The sequence below is a fragment of the Psammomys obesus genome, unplaced genomic scaffold (assembly GCF_907164565.1).
Source record: "Psammomys obesus unplaced genomic scaffold, mPsaObe1.curated_primary_1811, whole genome shotgun sequence".
Lineage (NCBI taxonomy): Eukaryota > Metazoa > Chordata > Mammalia > Rodentia > Muridae > Psammomys > Psammomys obesus.
In genome coordinates this window covers 5,919,702-5,926,178 of record NW_026585687.1, presented here as the reverse complement: position 1 = coordinate 5,926,178, position 6,477 = coordinate 5,919,702, and the positions used below count along the sequence as shown (strand labels likewise).

At 39.1% G+C, this 6,477-nt stretch overlaps 1 non-coding gene across 1 annotated transcript; it reads left to right on the top strand.

Moving 5' to 3' along the window:
- Positions 1 to 643: 643 nt before the first annotated feature.
- LOC129665912 (U6 spliceosomal RNA) lies at positions 644 to 752 on the top strand. The gene has a single exon (XR_008718453.1). It is a non-coding gene; the product is annotated as a U6 spliceosomal RNA (small nuclear RNA).
- The last annotated feature ends 5,725 nt before the right edge of the window (positions 753 to 6,477 follow it).

Sequence of the window (6,477 nt, the reverse complement as noted above, 5' to 3'; positions counted from 1 at the left end):
TTGTAAAGTTAAAACAAACCAGTCCTTTTAAAACAAGTTGTTTAACATCAGAAGTAGAGAGAAAAAAAAATCTGTTGTGGCTTCACCACATTTGTGTCAAAAATTAAATTACATTAAATCTGTACCAAGCAGGTAAATGGCTTATTTGAATTGCATTTTTAGAATATAGAGGTTTCTTATAATACTTACATGTTGGATAAAATTTATCCTTATCATAAAAAGCATATGTAGTTACCTGTATAAGAACTAAACAAAATGGGCCCTTTCATATTCCATTAAGGATATAGGAGGGGTTCTTCAGGCCTCACCCTTCCCTGAAGAACCATTAACAGTTAACGACTACTGGAAGAGGAAAAGTCATTTTATTCAGTGCTGTAGCCAGTGGTAAGTATCCCATGATCTAGTAAATACCCTCCCACCTGTGTTTATACAAGCAACTGTAATTAAACTTAGTGAATCACAAAAAGGGGGAGAGGAGACAAAAAAGAAAGAGGTAAACTTGGAGGAAAGAAGTCTGGCAAGAGTGGGAGGGAAATGAGGGAGATGGAGAAATACATATGTTCAAAATACTGTAACTACCTGTGTGAAATTATCAAAGAATAAATACTAAAAAAAACTTGGATATTTAAGAACTCTTAGTCCTGTGCTTGCTTCGGCAGCACATATACTAAAATTGGAATGATACAGAGAAGATTAGCATGGCCCCTGTGCAAGGATGACACCCAAATTCTTTTTTTAATTAATTAATTAATTTATTTTTTAATCACAGGTTATTTACTTTGTATCCCAGTGGTAGCCTTCTCCCTCATTCTTACCCAATCCCACCTTTCCTCCTTCATCTTCTCCCTGCCCCTTTCCAAGTCCACTAATAGGGGAGGACTGTTCTTGAAGTGTTCCATATTTTTATAAGGGTGCTCTGGCTAACCTGGTGGAGGCTATTAGGACCAATTACAGAGACAGATACGATGAGATCCACTGCCACTGGGGAGGGCATATCCTGAGTCCTAAATCTGTGGCTCCTATTGCCAAAATGGAAAAGGCAAAAGCTAAAGAACTCAAAACTAAACTGGATTAAATGTACACTACTAAGTTTTCTGTACATAAATATAATTACAGAAAGAAAACAGAAACTCTTAGTCCTGTCATCTGTCATTAATAGTAATTCAACTAGTGGCCTTAGGGCGGTTGGAGGGATTCCAGGAAGAGTTAGGGTGAGCAAAAGAGGTATGAATATGATTGAAGCACATTGTATAATCTCAAATAATAAATATTAAACTGATATTATCTGTAATCTATGTACAGATAGTATTGCTTTTTAATATTTATTTTTATATATACAGTATTCTACCTGCATGTATGCTTGAAGGCCAGAAGAGGGCACCGGATCTCATTATAGATGGTTGAGAGCCATCATGGGGTTGCTGGAAATTGAACTCAGGACCTCTGGAAGAGCAACTGAGCTCTTACCCTCTGAGCCATCTCTCCAGCCCCCAAATGACAGTAATGCAAATTATATTGGCTCTTTTAAAAAGAAAATAGCAAGTAGGTGAAAGCCCAATTTTGCCTACAGTAATAATAGTTTTCTAACATTAGCTGAAATTGATCACCTTAATTAGTAAAGCCTTTTAAAAAATGTCTTTGTTTTAAAATGTTTCCCATACTACCACTTTCTGTTTATATGAAGAATCATAAAACAGCATAGATCAAAGCTGTTTTCCTTTCTTCAAAAAGTTAAGCACTAAAATTTAAGTAGTCCTAAGAACCAAAATTATGATTTTTCTGTGTGTTTACTTGATAATCTCTGTCTTAAATCTCTTTTAACTGGATTATCCAATCCAGGCATATTAGAATATACTAAATAGTATAAATGAAATCTGATATTTGTTGAAACCGAGTTTCTGATTATATAATGGAAATCAATATGTATATGTGTGTGTGTGTTTTCCACAATAGAAAGAAGATATTGTAATGTAAGGTTATGAATTTGAAAAATTTGAACTTTTTTTGTAAAAGTGTTCGCACTTGTCTTTGATGCAGATGTTACAATTACTGTCACTCGATAGATGAAGAAACTAAGGTAGAAAACCTTATCAAACTAATTATTAGCAAATATATGATTTCTAGACTTTAGGTTATATTAAGTCCACAATATATTAATTTAATATATTTAATATATTAAATCCACAATCCATTCTGCCAGTAGAACTTTGGAATTTGGTAGTTGTTTGTAGGAAAAAAACTCTTAGAAATGAGAAAAGGTAAGTCACTTGTCAGTGTTACAACTTTACACAATGGAATACTACTCAGCATTTAAAAACAAGGAAATCATAAAATTTAAAGGCAAACGGTAGGATCTAGAAAAGATCATCCTGAGTGAGGTATCCCAGGAGCAGAACAATACACATGGTATATACTCACTTATATAGTCCTATAAGATAAGATAAATATACTAAAATATGTGCACCTAAAGAAGAGAAACAAGAAAGAGGACCCGGGTAAGATGATCAATTCTCACTTAGAAAGACAAATGGGATGGACATGGGAAGTAGGAGAAAACAAGAAACAGGACAGGAGCAGAAAACAACAACAGGAGCTTACTGCAGAGGGCCTCTGAAAGACTTGACCTAGCAGTGTATCAAAGTAGATGCTGAGACTCATAACCAAACCATTGGTAGAGTACAGGAAATCATAGGATAAAAGGGGGAGTTAGTATGACCCGGAGAGGACAGGAGCTCCACAAGGACCAAATATATCAGGACAAAGGAGTCCTCTATGAGACTGTTTCTCCAGCCAAGGACCATGTGGATATAACCTAGAACCCCTGCTCAGATGTAGCCCATGGCAGCTCAGTATCCAAGTGGATACCCTAGTAAGGGGAGCAGGAACTATTTCTAACATGAACTAAATGACTGGTTCCTTTACTTCCCCTCCACCCCCCACCGCCTGAGGGAGGAACAGCCTTGCTAGGCCACAGAGGAGGACAATGCAGCCAGTCCTGAAGATACCTGATAAACTAGGGTCAGATGGATCTTCTATTAGGTTCCATTGATCTACTATTCTGTTTCTATGCCAGTACCAAGCAGTTTTTATTACTATTGCTCTGTAGTACAGCTTGAGTTCAGGGATGGAGATGCCTCCAGATGATCTGTTGTTGTACAGGATCATTTTGGAAATTCTGGGTTTTTGTTTCTCCATACGAAGTTGAGAATTTTCTTTCAAGGTCTGTAAAGAATTGTGTTGGTATTTTGATGGGAATTGCATTGAATCTGTAGATTGCTTTTGGCAGGATGGCCATTTTTACTATGTTAATCCTACCAGTCCATGAGCATGGGAGATCTTTCCATCTTTTGATATCTTCTTCAATTTCTTTCTTCAGAGACTTGAAATTTTTTTTCATACAAGTCTTTGACTTGCTTGGTTAGGGTTAAACCAAGGTACTTTATGTCTTTTGTGGCTATAGTGAAGGGTGTTGTTTCCCTAATTTCTTTCTCAGCCCTTTTGTCTTTTTTTATACACGAGGGCTATTGATTTTTTTGAGTTAATTTTGTATCCGGCCACTTTGCCGAAGGTGTTTATCAGCTGTAGGAGTTCCTTGGTAGAATTTTTAGGGTTACTCACTTATACTATCATATCATCTGCAAATAGTGATAATTTGACTTCTTCCTTTCTAATTTGTATCCCTTGATCTCCTTCAACTGTCTTATTGCTCTAGCAGGGACTTCCAGAACTATGTTGAAGAGATATGGAGAGAGTGGGCAACCTTGCATTGTCACTAATTTCAGTGGGATAATTTAAGTTTCTCTCGGTTGAGTTTGACGTTAGCTATAGGCTTGCTGTATATTGCCTTTACTATGTTTAGGTATATTCCTTGTATCCCTGATCTCTTCAAGACTTTAAACATGAATGGGTGTTGGATTTTGTCAAATGCTTTTTTAGCATCTATGGAGATGACCATGTGGTTTTTCTCCTTCAGTTTGTTTATATGGTGGATTACATTGATGGATTTCCGTATATTGAACCACCCCTGCATGCCTGGGATGAAGCCTACTTGGTCATGGTGGAAGGTATCTTTTATGCGTCCTTGGTGGTGCGTGTACTCTGGTGGGACTCGGTGGTGATGGTGGTGGGAGGTACGCTCTGTGGGTCCAGAGCTCCGCAAGAGGGCACTAGGCGGGGCATGGGCTCCTCAGATGTGTGGGCGGTTACAGCTCTCTGCTGCTGCTGAGGGGCCTGAAGTGCTGCCTCTGCTGTCTTGGGCCCCAGGCAACTAGCTTTGCGGATTTGGGATCCAGGAAGGATTGTATTGCGGAACTGAGTCTTTGTGGTTGTCACTCTGTGGTTGGGCCTGTGATTTCCAGTGGTGGGTGTGCTCTGGCAGGGCGGGATTTACGGAGGGACATGAGTTCTGCTGAGCTTCTTTTGGTGGGATCGCATCCCGCAGGGTAGGGGGGAGGGGATGCTCTGCGGGTCCAGAGCTCAGCAAGAGGGCCCTAGGTGGGGCCCAGGGTATGGCTCCTTGGACATGTGTCCAAGGGGTGTTGTTCAGTGGGCGGTTACAGCTGTCCTCTGTGTTAAGGGGCCTGGAGCACTGTCTCTGCTGTCTTAGTCCCCAGGCTGTGAGCTTTGCTCTCAGCTACCTGGTGCTGTGTGCAGGCTTCCCCGCGCAGGAGGCCCGGACAAGGGAAGCGCCCCATTTCATTCCCAGAGATGTCCGTGCCCAATCTAAATCTACAAGCACTCCACACTTCTGTGGTGTCCCCTCTCCTTTAGAAAGCCCAAAAGTCCAAATTCTAGTTTCAGTTGTCTCTCCACTCACCAATTTCGGAGATTCATATCCTCTGCCTCTCCAAAATGGTGCGCTCTGTTCACCTCCATCTTGGAACACCTCCTGATTATCTTTCTAAGTGAGGATTGATCATCTTACCCAGGGTCCTCCTCCTTGCTTAGCTTCTTTAGGTGCACAGAGTTTAGTATGTTCATCCTATATAATATTTTTAATATCCATTTATAAGTGAGTACATGCCATGTGTGTCTGCTTCTGGGATACCTCACTCATGATGATCTTTTCTAGTTCCCGCCATTTGCCTCAAGATTTCATGATTTGCTCGTTTTTAATTGCTGAGCAGTATTCCATTGTGTAAATATACCAAAATTTCTGTATACATTCCTCAGTTGAGAGATATCTGGGTTGTTTCCAAATTCTGACTATTACGAATAAAGTTGCAAAGAACAAGGTTGAGCAAATGTCCTTTTTGTATATTTAAGCATATTTTGGATATATGCCTAAGAGTGGTATAGCTGGATCTTGAGGTAGCGCTAGTCCTAACTGTGTGAGAAAGCACCAGATTGATTTCCAAAGTGTTTGTAAAAGTTACATTCACAACAGCATGTATTGTCACTTGAGTTTTTGATCTTATCCATTCTGATGGGTGTAAGGTGAAATCTCAGGCTTATTTTGATTTGTATTTCCCTGGTGACTAAGGACAGAGAAACTAAGTGTTTCTCTGCCATTCAATATTCCTCTGTTGAGAATTCTCTGTTTAGCTCTGTTCTCCAATTTTTAATTGGATTACTTGATTTGTTGCTTTTTAATTTCTTGAGTTCTTTATATATTGTGGATATCAGCCCTTTGTCAGATATACGGTTGGTGAAGATCTTTCCCTGTCTGTAGACCAAAATGTCATCAGAACAAAATGACAGCAAAGTGTTCTTTGCTTTACGGATGCTTTCCAGTTTCGTGAACTCCCGTTTATTGATTGTTGCTCTTAGAGCAGTGCTTTTCTTGTTCTGTTCAAGAAGTTGTCTCCTGTGTCAATGAGGTCAAGACTCTTCCTAAGTGTTTCTTCTAACTGATTTAGTGTATCTGTTTTATGTTGAGGTCTTTGATCTGCTTGGACTTTAGTTTTGTGGGGTGATAAATATGGATCTATTTGCATGTTTCTACATGTAGACATCCAATTAGGCCAGCACCATTTGTTGAAGATGCTATCTTTTATTCGGTGGTATGGTTTTGGCATCTTTGTCAAAAATCAGAAGTCCATAGTGTTTGGGTTTATTTCTGGTTCTTCTTGTAGATTCCATTGATCCACCATTCTGTTTCTATGCCAGTACCATGTAGTTTTATTACTATTACTCTGCAGTACTGCTTGAGATCAGGGATGGAGATACCTCCAGATCATCTGTTCTTGTATAGTATTGTTTTTGGCAATTCAGGGTTTTTTGTTTTGTTTTGTTTTTGCTTTTCCATATTAAAATGAGAATTGTTCTTTCAAGTTCTGTAAAAAATTATGTTGGTATTTGATGGGAAATGAATTGAATCAAATCTGTAGATTGCTTTTGGCAGGATGGCTAGTTTCACTATGCTAATCCTACCAAGCCATGAGCATGGGAGATCTTTCCATTTTCTGACATCTTCTTCAGTTTCTTTCTTCAGAAACTTAATGATCCTTTCAAACAGGTTTTTCATTCACTTGTTTG